Source organism: Ammospiza caudacuta, chromosome 33 (genome assembly GCF_027887145.1).
Source record: "Ammospiza caudacuta isolate bAmmCau1 chromosome 33, bAmmCau1.pri, whole genome shotgun sequence".
In the NCBI taxonomy this organism is placed as follows: domain Eukaryota; kingdom Metazoa; phylum Chordata; class Aves; order Passeriformes; family Passerellidae; genus Ammospiza; species Ammospiza caudacuta.
Window position 1 is genome coordinate 3,115,105 of NC_080625.1, and position 20,999 is coordinate 3,136,103.

General features: G+C 51.3%; 2 pseudogenes; one reads left to right on the forward strand and one right to left on the reverse strand.

The window, feature by feature from the left end:
• LOC131570213 (uncharacterized) overlaps positions 1 to 20,999 on the reverse strand; it is a 1,483,036-nt pseudogene that overhangs the window by 1,000,029 nt on the left and 462,008 nt on the right.
• The window catches only part of LOC131570235 (zinc finger protein 271-like), a 558,758-nt pseudogene that overhangs the window by 121,723 nt on the left and 416,036 nt on the right, over positions 1 to 20,999 (forward strand).

A 20,999-nucleotide genomic window follows, 5' to 3' on the forward strand; every position in this document is an offset into this window, starting at 1 on the left:
TCAGCCATCCCCGCAGGGCAGCCGTGCGCAGTACTGGATATCAAGGACTGTTTCTTTTCAATACCCCTGCACCCTGAGGACAGAGAACGATTCGCCTTTTCCGTGGCGTTTCGGAACAGCGAGTGGCCCAACCTTCGCTTCCAATGGAGAGTGCTTCCACAAGGCCTGGTCAACAGCCTGACCATATGCCAAATCACCGTGGACAAAGCACTGATGCCAGTCAGACACTTCAATCCCACCGCAACCATCATTCAATACATGGACGACATCCTAGTTGCAGCACCATCAACAAGCCAAGTAGATGACCTGGTGACCACAATCACAGAGATCCTTCAGGCCAACGGCTTCGAGATCGCGAGCGCAAAGATAAAGATCAACCGAGACATCGAGATGCTCCACAACGTGCAACGCCTGGTGGGATCGCTGCAGTGGCTTCGCAACATTGTCCCCATTCCTCCCAAGGTCATGGACCCTCTGTACGACCTCCTGAAAGGAAAGCACCCCTGGGATCCTAAGGAGCTGACGCTGCAAGCAACGAGCTCCCTCGACTTTATCGAAAACCAGATGTCCACTGGCACGCTTGTCAGGTGGAACCCAGCCATGCCACTGGACCTTCACTTTACACCGAAGGGGGGAGTGGGAGCACTGGCTCAAGGACTCGCTGAAAAGGCCCGACCGATTAAATGGGTGGTCCTCGGAAGACCTGCTCGTGCATTTTCCCCAGGAATCGAATGCATCGCCAGCCTCATCATGAAAGGCAGGAGACTTGCCTTGAAACACCTAGGGACAGAGCCGACAAGCATCCACCTTCCGTTTCGCAAGCAGCCGACCGCAGAGTCAGCCACAATATCGGAGTACCTGGCCCTTGCTTTCTCCGGCTTCGGAGGAGAAATCTCCTACTCCTCCAAGCCACCCTGGACTCAGCTGCTGACCGTAGTCGACATGGACATGCCACCGAAGGTCAAGGACAGACCGCAGCCAGGACCAACGGTCTTCACAGACGCTTCCTCCATGACTTCAACCGCAGCAGCAGTGTGGCAGGCAGGAGAGCAATGGCACTGCGTCAAAGCGTGTGACCCCACACTGTCAGTGCAACAGCTGGAGGCAGCAGCAGTGGTTTTGGCATGCGGACTCTTCCAAGACGAACACCTCAACATCATAACGGACTCTATATTCGTGGCAAGGCTCTGCCTAGCCATGGCAGGACCAGGTGTGTCAACATCAGCAGCAGCCCTAATGCTGGAAGAAGCGCTTTCCTCGCGACAGGGCACCGTGTCAGTCATCCACATCAACAGCCATGACCCAGTCAAAGGCTACTTCCAGACCGGCAACGACAAAGCGGACGCCGCAGCGAAAGGAGTTTGGACCTTGCAAAGAGCTCGTCAACTGCACGAGTCGCTCCACATCGGAGTCAAAGCACTGGCGAAGAGATGTGGAATCCTGACGGCGGACGCAAAACACGTGGTAGCCACCTGCCCTCATTGCCAGAAGTCACCCCTTTGGACCTACGGGGTCAACCCGAGAGGTCTCAAGCCCTCAGAAATCTGGCAGTCGGACTTCACCTGGTGCGAACTGCTGAAGCCCCGAGCATGGCTTGCAGTGACAGTGGACACTTATAGCGGGATGATCATAGCCACACAGCACCCCAAAACCAACTCCAAAAACACAATTCAGCACTGGCTGACAGCCATGGCTTGGCTTGGTATCCCCAAGCAGATCAAAACGGACAACGGCTCCAATTTCACCTCCAAACAAGTACAGGAATTCACCTCAAAATGGGGCATCACGTTAGTGCAAGGCATCCCATATAACAGTACCGGGCAGGCCATAGTTGAGAGAGCAAACCAGACCCTGAAAACCAAGATAGAAGTGTTGGCAAAAGCAGAGGGCTTTGCCAATGCCATTCCCCCAGGAGATCAGGCACGTATGCTGGCAACCGCTTTGCTGGCACTGAATCAATTCCCTAGGGGAGATGAAACAAACAGTCCTGTGCAAAAACACTGGGCCACTCAAACGCTAAAAGAGAGCCCACAGGTGATAATTAGAAACGAGCTGGGCGAGTGGGAACGGGGCTGGAGGTTGATGCTCACGGGGAGGGGGTACGCGGCTGTCAAAAAGGACGGCAAAATCAGGTGGTGTCCACTTAAGTCGATTAAACCGGACCTTCATAGCGAGCAGAATGAGACTGACGAGAATTGCGAGTCTTTGTTTACAGGACCTGCTCGTGGGACATCCTCGTGATGCGTACATCCCGGTTCCAGACGAAAGTGACAGACCACCAAGCGTCAGGCAGCACCCGAGAGACCCGCACGGGTGAGACCCAAACGCCAAGGGTGTTTCTGTGTGATTTTGCTGTTGGGGCTTGTCGCCAGAGGGCAAGCCAGCCCAGATCACTACCTCCATCAGCCCTTCAGGTGGGTCATGCGACACCTTAGTAGTGGCAAAGCACTCAGAGAAATCACCACACCGAACACTCCATCCTTCGTGCTCCGCATCACCGACCTGTTTCCAGGACAGCCAAGGGTAAACCCCTATTCCCTACACGTCACACACTCGTACCTATCCTACTGATGCCCAGCTTCAAACCCTGGGAAAAGCTACTGCAATCACCCAGGGTGCGGATATTGTGGGCACTGGGGCTGCGAAACCATAGTTACAGATGCCAGACCGTCGGGGCCTGGGTGGGACCCACAAGAGCCAGACAAATTCTTACAGTTCACCTGGGCACCCATCGGCTGCAAAATACCCTTCTTCTTTCGCGAAAACTCCCATCGAAACCAACTTAAAATCCCTAGATTTTGGGCATGCACTGATTGCAACATGACGGTCTTGCAGCCAGATCACCCTAGCTGGGCCACAGGCAAGACGTGGACAGCAGTCCTTCAAGGGTCAAAAGAGAGGGTGAACGTGCAAATTATCAGGCTCCAACCGTCGGCACCCCGAGCGGTTGGACCCAACAAAGCGATTAAAAGCGTGCCAAAAGGGAGAAATGTAACCTACCCCAAAACCTTACCCACAGGGGTCAGCAATGTCCCAATCGGTCAAGCAGAAACCTTTCAGATGAGCCGCTTAACCGGGTCAGACGCAGACCCAATCCTTTGTATGTTAGAAGCTACCTTTCTATCCCTGAATGAATCCAACCCTAACCTAACCGAATCCTGCTGGCTTTGTTACGATGTCAAACCCCCCTTTTACGAAGGAGTCACTTTAAACACTCCCTTCAGTTATTCCTCAGCCGACGCCCCTCACCAGTGCAGATGGGACACCCCTCGCAAAGGAATCACCCTGAGTCAAGTCACAGGCCGAGGCAAATGCTTTGGCAATTCCACCCTAGCTAGGCGGAAAGGCAACATCTGCACCAAAATTGTCAAGCCTAACAGGAAAAATAATAAGTGGGCAGTCCCATCCGCATCGGGGATGTGGGTTTGCCAGCGATCCGGAGTGAGTCCTTGTGTGTTCCTTCCCAAATTCAATGACTCTAACGACTTCTGTGTCCAAGTTCTGATTGTTCCTAGGGTCTTGTACCACTCAGACGAAGAGATGTACCATCTTCTTGAGGGACCCAGCCGGATCCACAAAAGAGAAATAATGACAGGTATAACTATCGCAATGCTGCTCGGCCTGGGAGCAGCCGGAACGGCCATGGGTGTCTCAGCCCTAGCGACCCAGCACCAAGGACTGTCCCAACTGCAGGCAACGATTGACGAGGACCTGCAAAGGATCGAGAAATCCATCTCCTATCTAGAGAAGTCGGTCTCCTCACTCTCAGAAGTGGTCTTGCAGAACAGGCGAGGCCTGGATCTCCTGTTCATGCAGCAAGGGGGCCTGTGTGCTGCCTTGAAAGAGGAGTGCTGTTTCTATGCAGACCACACGGGAGTCGTGAGAGACTCCATGGCAGAACTCCGGAACCGACTGGCTCAGAGGCAGAAAGACAGGGAAGCCCAACAGGGCTGGTACGAGTCCTGGTTCAATCAATCACCATGGCTAACCACTCTGATTTCTGCCCTGATAGGTCCATTGGCGATGCTGTTTCTAACAGTCACCTTCGGACCATGCGTGCTGAACAAGCTAGTCTCGTTCGTTCAGAGCCGCCTGGAACGGACCAGCATCCTGTTCATAGGGCGACGACAATTGCTGTGAATTCAACCAGGGAATTCAACCAAAAAATACTGCCAGTCACAAGATTTTCCAAACTTGTCTGGCAAAAGCTTACTCAGGTTTCCCAAAACCCCTTTCCCTTGTCAAGCTACAACCTTATACCTCATTTCAATACCTATGTATATGACTACCTCATTCATTTGTGAAAAGGAGGGGGGAGATGTGGTAGCTAGGGAAGAGGCGCTGCGGAAGATTGCCGCGATGTCACGGAAAGCCAGGACCCTCTGTTTCCTGTAGATAAGACCCTCAGTTACTCATAGATAAGAAACTAACAATAGGAATGTGGCCCCACTAACAATAGGAGTGCTGCCCCACTAACTGTAAAGTCAGCAACTCTCTACCCCTTACTCAGTACTTTTCCATTCCCTACTAACCATAGATAAGGAAGACAAACCCCTTTTTGACGTAGAGACCCCCAAGACTATAAGACCCCAGGAGAAGAAGTAATAAACGCCTTTTGACCGTCCACCACATTGGTGTCTGCGTGTGTCATTGGCCCGAACGGCCCTGGAGAGTGGGCTGTCGAGCTGTTCCTCAGAACCAGGTCACCTGCCTTGATGTAGAAGGCAACAAGTGGGGACCGAGTGCGGACGGGAGCGGCCGAGAGCCCAGCGCTGCCCCAGCCCGACCTGCCCCAGCTCCATCCCTGCCCCTGCCATGGGATGCTGTGGGTTTGGGGGAAGAAGGAGCCGGCAGTGGGTGCTGGGCCTAGGACAGGAGGAGAAGGGAAGGAGAAGCAGGGTTGAGGAACAAAAGGGTCAAACGATGCATGAGGGAGGAGAAGGTGGGATTGTGCAGGAGAAGGAGGAAGAGGAGTGGGAGAAAGAGCAAGGACACCGGATGTGGAAGAGGAGCATTAACAGGAGGCACCACAAGGTTCCACTTCTCCCTGTATCTGCAACTTCCCTGCCAGCCCCAGTAGCATTCCCCCCCTACCATACAGCAGGTATCCGGGAATTGGGATCCACGATTTTCCCGGGGGTGAATCTTGGTGTTTCTGAGCTTTATTGGGCTAATTGTTGGTGCTTTGTTTTTTTGTGGGGGCTGAATCTTTATATTTGGAAGGTGCTTTTGTTGAATCTTGATGTTTGGGATGTTTTTGATGTGTGTTGATGTTTGGAGGACTTTTGTGCTGAATCTTGGTGTTTTGGAGGTTTTTAGAGACACAAGATGCCCAATGACTTAATGAGATGAACTTGGGCAAGGAGGAGCTCCCAGTCCAAGGCACTCTCATTTTGTTCTTTTCCCCAAACCAGGATTTTTCATTCCTAGGACGTGTGTGAATGGAGCAGGAGGAAAAGCCCTGGAGATTCCGCACAAGGAGGGGCAGGAAACCCAGCCCAGGGAGCTGCGGGGAGGGAAGAGCCCCCCTGAGCCGGGAAGGCGGCCGGAGATGCAGCCAGAGCTCCGAGCTGGTGGAGAAGCCCCATGGCAGAGAGAAGCCCCACAAGTGCTTGGAATGTGGGAAGGGTTTTAGTCGGAGCTTAGACCTGATCCAGCACCAGGTGATCCACACTGGGGAACAGCCCTATGAGTGTGAGGAATGTGGGAAGCGTTTCAGCTGGAGCTCCAGCCTGACGCGGCACCAGAGGATCCACACTGGGGAGAGGCCCTTTGAGTGTGAGGAGTGTGGGAAGAGCTTCAGCCAGAGCTCCATCCTGATGCAACACCAGAGGATCCACACTGGGGAAAAGCCCTTTGAATGTGGGGAATGTGGGAAGAGCTTCAGCCAGAGGGGGAGCCTGATGCAACACCAGATGATCCACAGCGGAGACCGGCCTTACGAGTGTGGGGAATGTGGGATGAGCTTCAGCCAGAAGGGCCACCTGATGCAACACCACAGGATCCATACAGGAGGAAAGCCCTATGAGTGTGTGGAATGTGGGAAGAGCTTCAGCCAGAGTTCCGGCCTGAGGAGACATGAGAGGATCCACACTGGGGAAAAGCCCTATGAGTGTGGGGAGTGTGGGAAGAGCTTCAGCATGAAATGCAAGCTGATGGAACACCAGAAGATCCACTCTGGCAAAAAGCCCTACAAGTGTGGGGAATATGGGAGGAGCTTCAGAGGAAGCTCAGCCCTGATTCGGCACCAGGTGATCCACACGGGGGAACAGCCCTACACCTGCTTGGAATGTGGGAAGAGCTATGGGTGGCACACTGACCTGAGAAAACACCACCAGCGTGTTCACTCTGGGGAGAAGCCCTATGAGTGTCCCCAGTGTGGGAAGAGGTTTCACAGGAGCTCCGATCTCCTCATACATGAGCAGAGTCACAGGGAGGAGAGGCCCTTCCGCTGCCCTGACTGTGGGAAAGGCTTCAAGCTAAACTCCCACGTCACCCTGCACCGGCGCATCCACACAGGGGAGAGGCCCTACGAGTGTGGGGAGTGTGGGATGAGATTCTCATTAAGCTCAATCTTGACAAAACATCAACGGAGGCGCCACTAAGGGAAGCCCTGTGAGTGCCCTGAGTGTGGGAAGAGCTTCGTGTGCTGCTCCAGCTCCATCCCCCGTGAGAGGATCCACGTTGGATGATCCCCAGTGACCCCTGTTGGGCAGAGCCCTGGTGATCTGTGATCCTGATGATCCAAGTTGGAAGGCATCTGTCTAGGGGGCTCCACATCTTCCTGGTTCCCTGAGGGTACCTAGATAAGCCCAGCAGCAGGAACATCCATCAGGATGCAGACCTATAATGGGAATTCCATGGGGAGAGCAGATTTGTCGACTTTCAACCCCATAAAATCTTTTGCATTCAATTCTATCTTCCTGTGACATCAAGGAGTATTGAATGGTCTTGGAGGTATATTCTGGGTTACTGTTTGGTGCTTGTATCCCCAGTCTGTTCTGTTTATGCTGAATAATAAGTTTTGCACCTTCAAGACTTGTCCTGAGAGTGAAGGGGGAGAGAAGAAGCACGGAGTTTGTTTTCAGAAACCACACTCACTCCTCCACATTCGTGTTCCTGCACTGTGTTGTCTGCGGATGGGCAGACAGTGGGACAGAGCTCTGCTTTCCTTTTAGTTAGTTTTAGCTAGCTGAACCAAACAAGTTCTCTGGACTGTGGGGTTTTTCCCCTTTCTTTGGATCTGTTTAAACCTGCTCTGGCCTGAACACCAGAAGAGCACGGGCAGCTCACACCTGTGGCCCACCGGGCTGGGCCTGGCCTGTGACATTTCCAGCATCGGAGGGATTGATAAGAGACTGAGTGAGCTCAGCCTACAGACCATGGAGGGACTTTGTGAGTTTGTGTCTCTTTTAGAGCGGCAAGAGGTTTTATTGTTTAATAAACAGTTTTTTCCGCTTTTCTCCAAGGAGGTATTTTATTTTTCCTGAACCAGCTGGGGGAAGGGCCAATTGAATCTGCTGTCTTAAAGGAACCCCTTTGTGGGTTCTCTCCCAAATTTGCCCTGAACCAGGACAAGGTCTTTTCCAACTTCAGGGATTCCACAGTTTTGATTTCCTATTTCCCAAGGGTGTCTTCTGTAGCCAAATGGTGAAAAACTGGGGAAAAGACCAAGATTTTGGAGACAGTGGGGTAGAAACCCCACCAAAAAAGGTTTTTCCCTTCCACCTAAGCAGTGGATCCTCAGCTGGTATAGACAAGGAAATCCTTTTCTTTTGGCCTTGATTTTGTTTTAATTTCTATTTATCCCTTTAAAATATCCAATATTGAGGTAAAAACAGACATTGAACTAAGACTTGGATGTGGTCATGGTAGGACACATGGACACATGGAGAGAGACTTGGGGACGCATGGATATTAACAGGGATGGGGCCATTTGTGGGGGACATGGGGGGACACAGGCATGGATGGAGATGTGGGGGACAATGACAGGGATGGAAACAGGGAGAGAGCCATGGGTGAGGACATGGTGGGACATGGGCAGTGACATGTGGGGACATGGCCACGGCCAGTGCCATTGGGGGAACTTGCAGGGGATGTGGGGAATGCAGGGTTGGAGGGAGTTGAGGGTTCCTGGGAGGGACTTGGGTCTTGCTGAGGCCTTTGGGGACCCCAGGCTGAGCAGCTCCAGCTGTGCTGGGAGACCCTGGGGGAGGTTCTGGGGCAGCTGCTCAAGGACCCCCTGACCTGGAGCCCCAGCCAGGCATTGGGCTCCTGGAAGGGGATGAACGTCCTTGTCCCCAGGAGGGAAATCCCAGCACCCCCAGGGTGTCAGGGGCAGCTGAGAGGCCACAACAGGGAGGGGAAAGCCAGAGAGAGCTGTCACACTTCTAAGCTAAACCCCAAAAGTCCCAAAACTAAGGGATTCCTCCCAGGAAAAAGCAGCCAGGAGCTGCCAGAATAGAGGGAAAGGGGAGATGTGACTCTCCAGACAGAGCAGGAGGGGCCTGCATCTCCCAAAACCAAACACAGGGGTGAGGGCTGGGGCTAGAGGCACAATGGAGAAGGGGTGGAAGAGCAGGGGAAAAGAGGATTCAGAGCGCAAGAGGGATGACACCCCCAAACTGAGTTGGGAGGGGTCTTTGAGTTGGAAGAATGATGAGTGAGGGAAGGGAACGGTGGGGATGGAACAGAAAAAGAGCGGTTCCATGGGGATCCCATTGTGTCCCCATCATTCGATTCCTGGAGTGATTCCCTAGGGCTCAGGGGGGGGAATGGATCCGCACTGGGTGGGTCCCCAAGCCCCCTGCCCATCCCTGGGGGGTTCATGGGGGGTTCCCTCCACCCAAATGCTGGTGGTGCTGCAGCCATGCGGGAGATGTGGGATCTGGAGTGGATCTGGAAGGGGGCGCAATAGGAAGAGGAGGGAGAGGAGGAGGAGGATGGGGAAAAGGAGGAGCAGGAACAGGAGGAGCCCCAGCAGAACCACTCTTTTCCCGCCTGCCCGCTGAGTCTGCAGCTCCCCTGGCCCTGGCAGCATCGATCCCCCAGATCCCACAGGTGAGCGGGGAGGGGGAACTCACCCCAAATCCACTGGGGGGGCCTCTGGGAGGATTTGTTTGCGGGGGAGGGGATGTTTGGATCTTGCAGGTCCCCAAGGGTGAGACACAGATGCCCCTTTGGAGACTTGTGGAGGGTTCCAGTGACAAACTGTCTGTACTGGCTGGGGAGGTGGTACCAGTTTCGGGGGGGGAGACATTGGCATCAGAGTAGGGAGAGCAGCAAAGGCCAATCCCAGAGCTGAGGGATCCCGGCAGCCTGGAAGGGTGGGGGAAGCTGGAGATGAGCAGGGTCTGGGCCCATCCAACTGTGAACAGGGCAGTTACTTCTGGAGATGGACTTGGGACAGCAGGACCAAGGGCTCACCCACTGTTTTTTCCCCAGGCCAGGATTTGTCAATCCCAAACTTTGTCTGGATGAAGCTGGAGGAGGCTGCAAGGAAAAGGAAAATGGCCTGGGACACAGAGGCAGGAGAGGAGGAAGTCACTGCCCCTTTGCCCCTCTCCTCTGCTCCATGTCTCAGCCCAGCATTGCCCCTGGCTGCAGGACAATCCCACTGCTGATGTTATAAACAAAAATCCGCCAATTTTTTTTTTGTGAGAAAAAGGTTACAAAAACTAGTCAGATCACTCTTGCTGCTGAAGCGCTACCTGTTTGTTATGATAATTACAAGTCGTTGTCGTTAATGGTTCTTTTTTGGATCAGTAAAGGCCCTGGCCAAGACTAAGTTAATGGCTCTTCTCCGGAGACAGTGAAGGGCGGGGACCTCCCCAGACAGTGAGGAGAAAGGACTAAATGTGGGAGAGGGGACATGCTAAATAACTTCAGGACCAGCATGCCATGAGAAGCTACTACTCCAAACTTACTGAAAAGACCCCCAAAACAACGAGCCAATATAGAGTTGAGAAATTGGAGTGATGTCCGAACGTGAGGAGCAGAGTGCTGGACCTGCGGGGACGCTGGGGGCCTTTGTTGCCCCTCACCCTGGGTGTGGGGATCCTCTCAGACCGGGTCCCGAAGGGAGCGAAGCTGGGAAAGTCAACATCTGGGTCACGCCCAAAAAAAGCTCCAATGAGGACTGGACCACCGGCTCTGTCCCTGGTGGACAAAGCTGCAAATATCCTCCTACGAGTCACCTTGGGAGAGACAACGGAGACTGCAGACCTGTCGAGCTTCCCAATCCTGAGCTAATCACTTTTAATACAGGCATTAAAAGGAGAAAAAGTCTCCTGCCCTGTTTATTTTAGCTGACACTGTCCTGCCAGGGATGAATTGGTGGGATCCCTTCCCCTTCCCTCTAGCACAGAGGCAAATCCCATCCTCTCCTTGTCCACAGCTCCTTCCTCTTCTCTTTCTGTCCTTCTTCCTTCCTCATTCCTTCCTCTCCTTTTCTTTCCTTACCCCAGGCACTGAGCTGCAGATGGAGACCAGGGAGGACAAATCCCTGTGGTATTCACATTTCTTTGAATAGAGACATAATTCTCTCTCCCAGGATTTTTCCTGGGAAGCTGTGGAAAGACTGAGAAAGCTCAGAAAGGAAGAAAACAATTCTTATCTCACTTGCTGCACCTGTTGTTTGGCACATGTGGAATGTGTTATTGAGATTGTTTACTGAGAGTGATTTGTTAATTGGACACAGGTGATGGTTGTTAGGACTGATTGACCAATTAGGTCAAAGCTGGGTCATGACTGTCTGGAAAGGGTCAGAGGTTTTTCTTTAGTATGTAATTTTGTATAGATTTAGTATAGCAATAGTGTAATGTAGTATAATATAGTATAGAATAAAGCATCTGTTCAGCCTTTAAAATCATGGAGTAAGAGCACATATTTCCTTGGATGGGTGAGACAAAGTAGAAATTTAACAGGATAGAAATGCATTTTTGGATTTAGGTGAAAAGTGCTGTTCTGAGCCTGTAACTTGTTTATCTGTGCTTAAGACTCCCTGTTCTCACAAGAGAGGAAAAAAATCAAAGAAAAAATCTTGTGCTCATAGAATGGCCTCGACCAAGAGAAGGAATTCAAACTCTCAAGATAAACGGAGGCCCCTTTGTCAGGGCCAAAGGCTGAGGCTGACCAGAGAGCTCTCTGCGCAAAAGGCAAGGACTGATAAAAACTAATTGCAGCTTGTAATGTGAAATCTGTAAAATGAATATGAATGAGACTATATGCATATGTATAAGCAAGGGGGAATTCTCAGGGGTGCACGTGTCCTTTAGGGGGAACAACGATTCCCACATCCGTCCAGTGCTAAACATACTGGCTTTACAACTTTTTACAAAGTTGTGCAGTTTCTCTTTTTTTTCCACTAATCATTTTGGCGAGCCAGCCGGGCGATTGACTGCCCTCACAGGGGCGGAAGGGAGGACGGACTCCTGGGCGCTCCCTGGGATTTTCCTGGAGGAACTCTGCTCCATCTCAGCTTGCCTCCTGCAGATACAGACAATGACCTGCTGATGTGCAGATACATGGTACGTCTGTCAAAGGGCCCGGGGGAGATAGGGCTGCTGATAAGTCACTGAGAGACGTCTGAGCGCACAGCCTCGTCCCTGTGCTTGCAGGCAGCCATCGACCAAGAGCACGGTCAGCGGCAGAGGTTCCCGGTTGATAGCGCGACTGGGAACGGGTTCATTGTTCAATGGAGCGGCCGCTAGCGACTCTGGGGTGAGCCGAGTGAACCCAAACTTTGTGTGCTTGTGGTGTCCTGACATTGTATGGCTAATGCATTGTGTGGTTAATGTTGGCATGTTTATAATCGTGTGAGTGCGTGGTGTATCAAACAGACCGAGTGAGTGAGTGAGTGAGTGAGTGAGTGTTCCCACGGCGTGCAGGGGCAGTTCTACCCATGTCTGAAGCATCCAGGTGAGGCTCGGAGCGCCGGCTGGGGCAGTCTGTGAGGGCAGGAACACCCCGTGGAGTAGTGGAACAAGTGGAGAAACGTGGGTGAGGACATTTAGTCATTTATTGTGTTTAAAGGTGGTGATGTGTGATTTGTGTAGATTGTGCGCATTTTAACCGTGGCTAGATGAACTCAGGGGATTCTTCTGTCCCCGCAGTTTGGACTTGGTCCCTGGAATTTTACTGTGTGCTGTTATTTTGATTGTGTCCAGAGTGTGTGAGGACCAGAAGAGGCTGATAAGCTGATGTGGGTAGATGATGAAGTGTTGTATGTTGGGTTGTGTCAAGGAAAGTGGGCACTCTTAAGAGATACCCCTTTCCCAGTGAGTTTGTGTGGTTCCTCCCCCACATTGTGGTAATTTGATTATTGGTATTGTAGGCTTGTGTTTGTGGAGATTTTAGGATTTTGTTTGCAACAAGTGTAGCATTTTACATGGAAAAACTGCAGTATGGTGATTTATGTTTAACTGTGATAAAACAAATTAAAGGAATTCCAGGAATTCCCTTCCCACAGCAACCTAAGCCCTGACTCTCGTGAATTTGAGATGCAGGGTGTGTGTGTGTGTCTGTGTTTGTGTCTGTGGGCATATCAGAGTTTTTGCTGTAACAGGCACAGCTTTTTGCAAGGCAGCAAAGTGAGTGTCAGTAGAAACAATGCTTGAATTAGATTGTGTGGGAAGAGAACTGGGAAAGAATGAGATTTTGTAAAGCAGAGTTTAGGTGGAAGAGACCAAGACAGGCACTTTATAATTTATGTTATTCTAAGGAAACCAAGGCTACTCAGAGAGCTCTAAAGAATTTAGTGGCAACTGGTCATGAGAAGCAAAGAAGAACAAGGATGTTGAATTATTAGGAAAGAGAGTTTCATGTAATTTAAGAAACCCAGCAGAAATAATTAAAGCTGAGTGCGTTCAGCTTATTTTATACCCCAAGACTTTGAATTAAGGCAAAAGGCTGGGATGGGGTAGAAAGATGGGAGCTAAGAAAATAGAATTTTTAGTAGACACGGGGGCAGCAAACTCAGTGTTAAATAAAGCCTCGATGCCTGTAACAGATGTTATGGTAAGGGGGCAACTGGCCAATCTGAAAAATCATATTTTGCAATCCATCAAAATAGTCATAGTTTTTTGTATATGCCCAACTCTCCAAAGGCCCTGTTGAGTAGGGACTTGTTGGAGCAGCTGGAAGCAAAGATCACATTTAAAGATGGAGAGATTATTTTAGAGGTAAAGGATCAAGAATATGGAGATATATTGAGCTTAATTTTAACAATTAGTGAAACTGAAATTGAAAATAAGGATGAAATTAACAAGAAAAGAATGGATCCAATGTTTCCTGGGGTATGGGCCTCTAACATGGCAGGGAGGGCAGAGAATGCACCTTCTGTACAAGTTAAGGAAAACAACGGGCTAGGGTCAGGCAGTACAACTTGTGGCAAACCCATACACCCTACAAACATGTTTGGCACCTGAGCTACCCTTGTTTACTGTTTTAGATCTGAAAGAGGCCTTCTTTTGCCTCCCTATTCATAAAGCCAACCAGAAAATTTTTGCATTCCAATGAGAAAACCCTAAAAGCAGGTGCAAAACCCAGCTCACATAGATTGTGAAGGCCTCAAGGCCTTCAAGGTTTCAAAATTCCCCTGCTCTGTTTGGAGAACAACTTACAAAAGACCTAGAGCCCCAGGAAGCTCCACAAGAAGAAGGAAGGCTATTACAGTACGTGGATAATCTCTTGATATCCACTCAGACAAGGGAAGCATGTGTGGCCTGGACCGTGAGCCTTTTGAATTTCCTAGGGCTCCAAGGACACAGAGTATCAAAGAAAAAAAAAAAGAAAAAGGCAGAAGCAGTGAAACAGAAAATAATCTACCTGGGGTATGAGGTCAGTGCTGGGAAAAGGACTCTGTAGTCACTAACCTTGTGAACCCAGCTTCTTTTCTCAGTGGGATCAAGGAGAAGCAGCACACCACGATTGCCTGGAGACCATTGAAGCTACTTACTCCAGATACCCGGACTTGAAGGACACTCCTTTGCATGGTGCAGAGACCTGGTTCACTGATGGGAGTAACCACATTGCCAGTGGAAAGCGACATGCTGGATATGCAGTCACTACCTGCAAAGAGGTAATAGAATCTGGACCCCTACCAACAGGCACCTCTGCACAGAAGACCAAAATAATTGCACTGATTCTCTTTCCTTTTGGCTTAGAAATGGCAGGAGGAAAGAGAATAAAATCTATACAGAGCCATGGTATGCATTTGGAGTTGTGCATGCACATGGAGCCACCTGGAGAGAGAGGGGACTGCTGACCTCACAAGGAAAGAACATCAAACATGCACAAGAGATGATTGGGATAATCGGGCTGCTGGAAGCAGTTCAGCTGCCTGAAAAGGCAGCAATTATGCATATTAGGGCACACCAGAGAGTGAACTCAGAATTGGAAGAAGGAAATGAGCTGGCGGATAGAGAGGCAAAGGAAGCAGCAAAAGGTGAGGTAACTATTGAAGGAGCTCTGATTTTAGATGGGCAAATTTCCCTTGAAGGTAAGCCAGAATACAATGAGAAAGATAGAAAACTAATCAAAGATCAAAAAGGGACATACAACCAAGAAGGGTGGGCTACCATTGAAGGGAAACTGGTAATCCCTTCCCATTTCATGTAGTCACTAGTAAGGGAGGAGCACCAGAAAACACACTGGGGAATAGATGCCCTGAACACCTACTTGATTGAAAGAATTGTTGCCTGGAATTTATATGCCACTATTACTCAAGAGGCAGTGTGATCTCTGCCTCCAGACTAACCCCAATAATACCCGCAGACCAAAATTTGGTCAGACTGGGAGGGGCCATGGGCCTGGACAGCAGTGGCAAATTGACTTATCCATCAGAAGGCAGAAGCCGTTGTCCCTTCCTGGAATGATTTTTGCTCGGAAGTGATTATCTGCAGCACAAAACAACCATCCACTGTTGACTTTCACAGGACAATGCCATTCTTACAGAGATACTGTCAAGTTGCCTTGTGTGCTTCTGGCTGCTTTTCTTGCTCTATGGAAAAAAACATCAGCCCAGCGTCTGATCCCAATGCTGCGGGTGCTGCCCATCTGCCTGTGGCCAGCAGCTCATGCCCAAACACAAGCGGGTGCCTTCTGGGCAAGGGGATGAACTGGCACGAGCAGACATTTTCCCTGGTGAACCTGGGAGGCCCCTGGGGAAGTGCAGAAGATTGGGATGACCCTGGCATGAGAGAACGTGTGGTGTGTCTCTGATGATGCTGCCAGCACTGCGAAGGAACAGCCAAGACAAGCACTGGAAGCAGACACATCCTGCCAGTTTCTGCTTGTGAGAGTCTGTCCGAATTTTCCCTCATCTGCCTCACAATCGTCATTGGGGGACCACTGAAGACCCCCCTGTCTTGAATCTATGGCTCCAAGGGAGAAAGTCATGTGCCTGAGACCTGAGAGCGTTGCTAAGCCATTGTTCTCACAGGTGTTGTTTGCTGTGTGCTACGCTGAGCCCAATGAGAAGAAGAAGGGGCACCGTGCCCTTTTTGCAACAACAGCCTTGGGGAGCTGTCCCACCTCTCGGCCTGGCTGGACTTCTCCTGCGTTTCAGGTGGTCCCCCCACAGAAGACCCTCACCTGTTTTACAACCACTGTGACAGACAGACTGAGATGGAAGGAGCCTCCATCAAGGACTGAGACATGGAACCCCCATGTGAAAAGGCCCCTCTGCTCCTTCCAAGGACTGGGACTGAAACCCCCAGCCCGGGGCAGGTGTGTGGGGGAGGCAAGCTGACCAAAGCGAGATGTTTGCCTGCAGGTTGTGACCGCTGGACCAAGAAGACAATGGCTCTTGCTTACTGCTGAGAGCATGGACTACCTGTTACTTCTATTCCTTATTGTATCTGTATCCTCCTGCCTCGCAATTTCCAATAGAGTTATCATAATAAAAACCTCTGAGTTAGCGAGAGACTTCGAGATCTCCCCGATGTAACAGCGGATCCTCGACTGGACTGGACCAAAGGACTTTGTCTCTATGTTTGGTAGCTCTATCCCTCTCTTTCTCTCTCTCTCTCTTTGGTCTCTCTCTCTTCTCCCATCTTTTTCTCTCCCTTAATCCCTCTATCACATTTTGTTGTGCTCATTCAATAAAGGTGCATTTGTTTCGATTATCATTGCAAACCCCCTTGTACCGTGTCGGTTCTTTTTGCACCCTGAGATCAAATCCATGAACCATCACGAAACCCGTCTGTGAGGACGGATCGTGACAACCTTTGGACCCCTCCCCAAATTCCCCCCCAAAGCCCCCCCAGCACCCACCCGCTAAAACCCCCTCGAGATCCCCCCAGACCCTCCCCAAATCCCCCCCAAACCTCCTCAAGACCCCTCCCCAAATTCTCCTCACGACCCCTCCAGGACCCCTCACCTGTCCCTGCGCCTCCTCAGCAGCTCCCGGAGCCCCCCGTCCTCTCCCAGCGCCTCCCCCGCTCTCTCCAGCGCCTCCCGCAGGACCCGCCCGAGCCCGGGGCGGCTCCCGGGGGTCCCTGAGAGGGTCCCGGGGGGCGGGGGGGGGAGGGGGCGCCCGCTCCATACCCGGCCCCGGGGTGAGGGGGTGCTGCTTCAGGGTCGGCTCTGATTGGCTGGAGCGGCGCAGGGAGGGTGGGAGTTGCTGACGGGAGACGCCCGGTGATTGGTTGGTTTCGTGGAGGGCACGGTGATTGACATGGGGGGCGGGAGCAGTGCGCGGTGATTGGCTGCATAGGGGCAAAGAAGGCGGGAGTTGCCGAGGGGAGACGCGCGGTGATTGTTTGGTTCAGCTCAAGAGAGGAGGGAGTAGCTGAGGGGTGGCACGCGGTGATTGGTTGGTTGGCCGCGTGAGAGGGCGGGCGGTGGGGAGGCATGCGGTGATTGGCTGGATCGGGCGCACAGGGAGGCCGGTCTTCCTGAGGGGAGACCCGCGGTGATTGGATGGTTTGGGGCGGGGCGCGCTGTTATTGGCTGGGAAAAGTCCGGGATTTTTAAGGGACGTTCCCGGTTCTTTGGAGAAAAACTCTCAGATTTTTAAGGAAAAATTTCCAATTTTTGAAGGAGAAACATTCCCGGATTTTTTGACCCCACATGACCCCAAATAACGTAAATAACACCCAAATACTCGAAATAAACCCCAAAGAACCCCCAAAAAATCCCAAATACCTGAAAATGCCCCAAATAACCCCAAACAAATCCTAGTAACCCCCCCAAAAAAAACCAAAGAAAACCAAATTAAACCCAAAACCCCCCAAATGATATCAAGTACACCGAAAAAAATCCCCTATACACCAACATAACTCCCAAGAACTCCAAATAATTCAAAATAAGCCCAAATAAACCCAAACAAACCCAAATACTTCCAAATAAACACAAATAATTCCAAATAACACCAAATAAACAGAAATAAACCAAGTAAAACCCAAGATAAATCCCAAATAGTCCATAAACAACCCCAAACAAACCCTAAATAAACACAAATAAACCCCAAGAAACCCCAGTTCCTCCTGTCCCCACCCCAAAACAGATCCCGACCAATCAGAAAGCGCGGCACCGATGACGATCCACTTGCTGCGCACAAACTCAGAGCCCTGGCCACGCTCAGCGATTTTCAGCCAATCAGCGCCCGGCCCGACTCTGACTCATCACTTGCCAGCCACAGACCAAGGCCTCTCACTGCGGTAAATACTCAAAGACCGCGCGGGGTAATTTCCAGCCAATCAGAGCGTGTCTCGCTGATGACTCATCAGTTGCCAGGAGCGGAATTTGGTGGGGGGGTGGGAAGGTGACCCTGGGGATGGGCTGGGGACCCCAAATTAATCCGAAATGGGGTCGGGACCCCAAAACGGAACAGGAGGGGCCTGGAGTACCCAAAACCAAACACAGAGGAGGGGATTGGGGGAACGATCAGAAAGGAGTGAGCGGGGAAAAGAGAGTTGGGACCCCAAAATTGAACTGGGAGGGGAATGGGACCCCCAAATTGAGGTTGGAGGGGAATGGGACCCCCAAATAAGGTTTGGAGGGGTATGGGATCCCAAAACTGAGCTGGGACGGAAATGGGACACCCCAAATTTACCTCGGAGGGGGAGATGGGACCCCCAAACCGGATGAAGCCAATTTCGTTCCTGGAATATGTAAAGTAGTTTATGAATATGCAAAAAGTCGATAAACAGGAAACAGGCTGATGTAAGGGGAGAGAGGACCTTCGAGCAAAGGTTGTTATGGCCACCAAGACCCCCCAGTTATTTTCGGGGACACCCCTTAATTAATCTGGTTTTAATTACATCAGCCTGTTGCATATTCATAGACCCTTATGCATATCCATAAACTAATCTACATATTTCAGGAACTATTTTACATGGCTCAGCCTTGGAGGTGTCTCCCCATTTCAGGAGCCTCCACTGAAATGGAAAATGAAAACCCCCTCTCTTTGATGATGATGATGATTATGATTATTATTATATTATTAATTTTGAAATTAAGGGGTTCTCAGGCAAAGATGCAGGAGAAGAAATAACAGTTCTTTATTACAAAAAACTAAAAATACAAATGCAGTAGTAAAAACAAAAAAAAACCAGTGACACAGTCAGAATCCTCTAGGAATCCATTGAAAAAGGTTGATCCTCTGGGAATCCAGTGGGCAAATATTTATCCTCAGGGAATCCAGCGGCAAAAGGTGGACAATCTGGGAATCCAGTGGGAATAGGGCTGATCCTTTGGGAATCCATTTCTTATGCCCCAAAGACAGGGCAAAGGCAGAGCCGTGGAGTTTTTATATGGTACCCTAAGGGTGGAAATGGGGTTGGGGTCAGGAGAGGAGTTCTTAGCAACACAAGAAGGGTGGGATCAAATTCCTGCCTCTTAGCAACAGCAGCACTCCACACAGAACCTGTCCCCAAAACCTAAATTCCCTCTAAAACAACTGAGAAATTATGCAATGTCAGATATATTCGATCAATTTCCTTCATTTAACCCAGTTTTGGGTGTTTTTAAATATTCCCAACATGGATCACGGGGAATGTGAGTGACCAGGGCTGTGCCCAAAGTGCCTCCTCCAGTGGGGGATGGAGCTGGAGCAGCGCACGAAGCTCTGCCCACACCCAGGGCACTCGCAGGGCTTCCCTTAGTGGTGCCTCCGCTGGTGTTGGGTCAAGCCAGAGCTCCTGGAGAAGCTCTTCCCACACTGGGGACACTCGTAGGGCCTCTCCCCTGTGTGGATGCGCCGGTGGGTGACGAGGGTGGAGTTGCGCTTGAATCCCTTCCCACAGTCGGGGCATTGGAAGGGCCTCTCCTCTGTGTGAATCCAATAGTGCCGGAGGAGACAGGAGCTGGTCGGAAACCTCTTCCTGCATTTATCACACTCATAGAGCCTCTCCCCAGTGTGGATGCGCCGGTGGGTGACGAGGGTGGAGTTGCGCTTGAATCCCTTCCCGCAGTCGGGGCATTGGAAGGGCCTCTCCTCTCTGTGAATCCGATAGTGCTGGAGGAGATGGGAGCTGGTCGTAAACCTCTTCCCACACTTGGAACACTCATAGGGCCTCTCCCCAGTGTGGGTCCTCTGGTGCTGGATCAGGCTGGAGCTCTGGCTGAAGCACATCCCACACTCGGAACACTTGTACGGCCTTTCTCCAGTGTGGATCCTCTGGTGCTTCATCAGGTGGGAGCTCTCTCTGAAGCTCTTCCCACACTCCCCACACTCGTAGGGCTTCTCCCCAGTGTGGATCCTCTGGTGCTGGATCAGGTGGGAGCTCTGGCTGAAGCTCTTCCCACACTCCCCACACTCGTAGGGCCGTTCCCCAGTGTGGATCCTCTGGTGCACAATCAGGTTGGAGATCCACCTGAAGCTCTTCCCACACTCCTCGCACGTGTGGGGCTTCTCCCCATCATGGAGCTGCTCATGGAGCACCAGCTCCGAGCTCTGGCTCCGTCTCCGGCCGCCTTCCTGGCCCAGGCTGGCTCTTTCCCCCTCAGATCCCCGCCAGCTGCGTTTGCAGCCCCTCCTCATGCGGCATCTCCGGGGCTTTTCCTCCCCGTTGGCTTCCTGCGCCGTGGAGCCGCTCAAAATGGCCTCTTCCACCAGGTTCTGCCGCGGGCATTTGTCCTCCCTGCTCTCCATGCTCAGCTCCTGCTCTGGGGGAGGAAGGACAAGGACAGGATGGAATTTGCCTCCGTGCCACAGGAAAGGGCAAGGAGATCCCCCCAGGCCTGAGCTGCAGCCGGGGCCGTGCTGGGCTGGGAGATGGAGCAGCACAGAGGGGAAAGGGGCACTGACTTCCTCCTCACCTGCCTCAGTGTCCTGGGGCATCTTCCTCTTCCTCGCAGTGTCCCAGGCCTTGGCAATGGGAAATCCTGGTTTGGGGAAAACAAGGGATGAGCACATTTGTAGGAGTGTTGGGGGATAGGACGGTCGGGACGGATGGAGACGAGAGATCTCTGCAGCCAGGTCGTGGAACTTGCGGTTTATTGCAAAGGGCCTGGCTGCAGGGCCCTGCTGGGAGCTGCCAGGCACAGCTCGGAGCAGGCCTGAGAGAAGAGAGGGGTAGAGAGGATGAGAGGGTAAGAGAGTAAGAGGAGAAGAGCGTAAGAGAGGAAGGGTCCCGTTACAATACAATCAATTTTCTTCTGTGTTAAATATTATATTTCTCACTAACAAATCCAGTACAAGATACAAATCCTGCAGCATTTACATACAGCCTGTAAAAATCATTACATCACCATACTGCGTTACATTTTAAACCCTAAAATCTCCTCTTTGGACTCCCTCTGCCAAGCTGTAGGGTCTGCTGTGACCCTTGGATCTGTCTGCCAGCAGAGAGAATTGTTTCATCAAAAGGGGATTACCTTCAGTTGAACCACACCATTGTTTTCCAGTTGTTCACTAACTGAGGTATCTCAGAGCTTGCTTTCATTTCAATCTTCCTTATACTTTTTATGTTCACAAAATCTTTTGCCAGACAATCATATTTATAAGGCTTTCCTGTTTCATCTTCCCCAACACACATTGAGTTTGAAGGTCC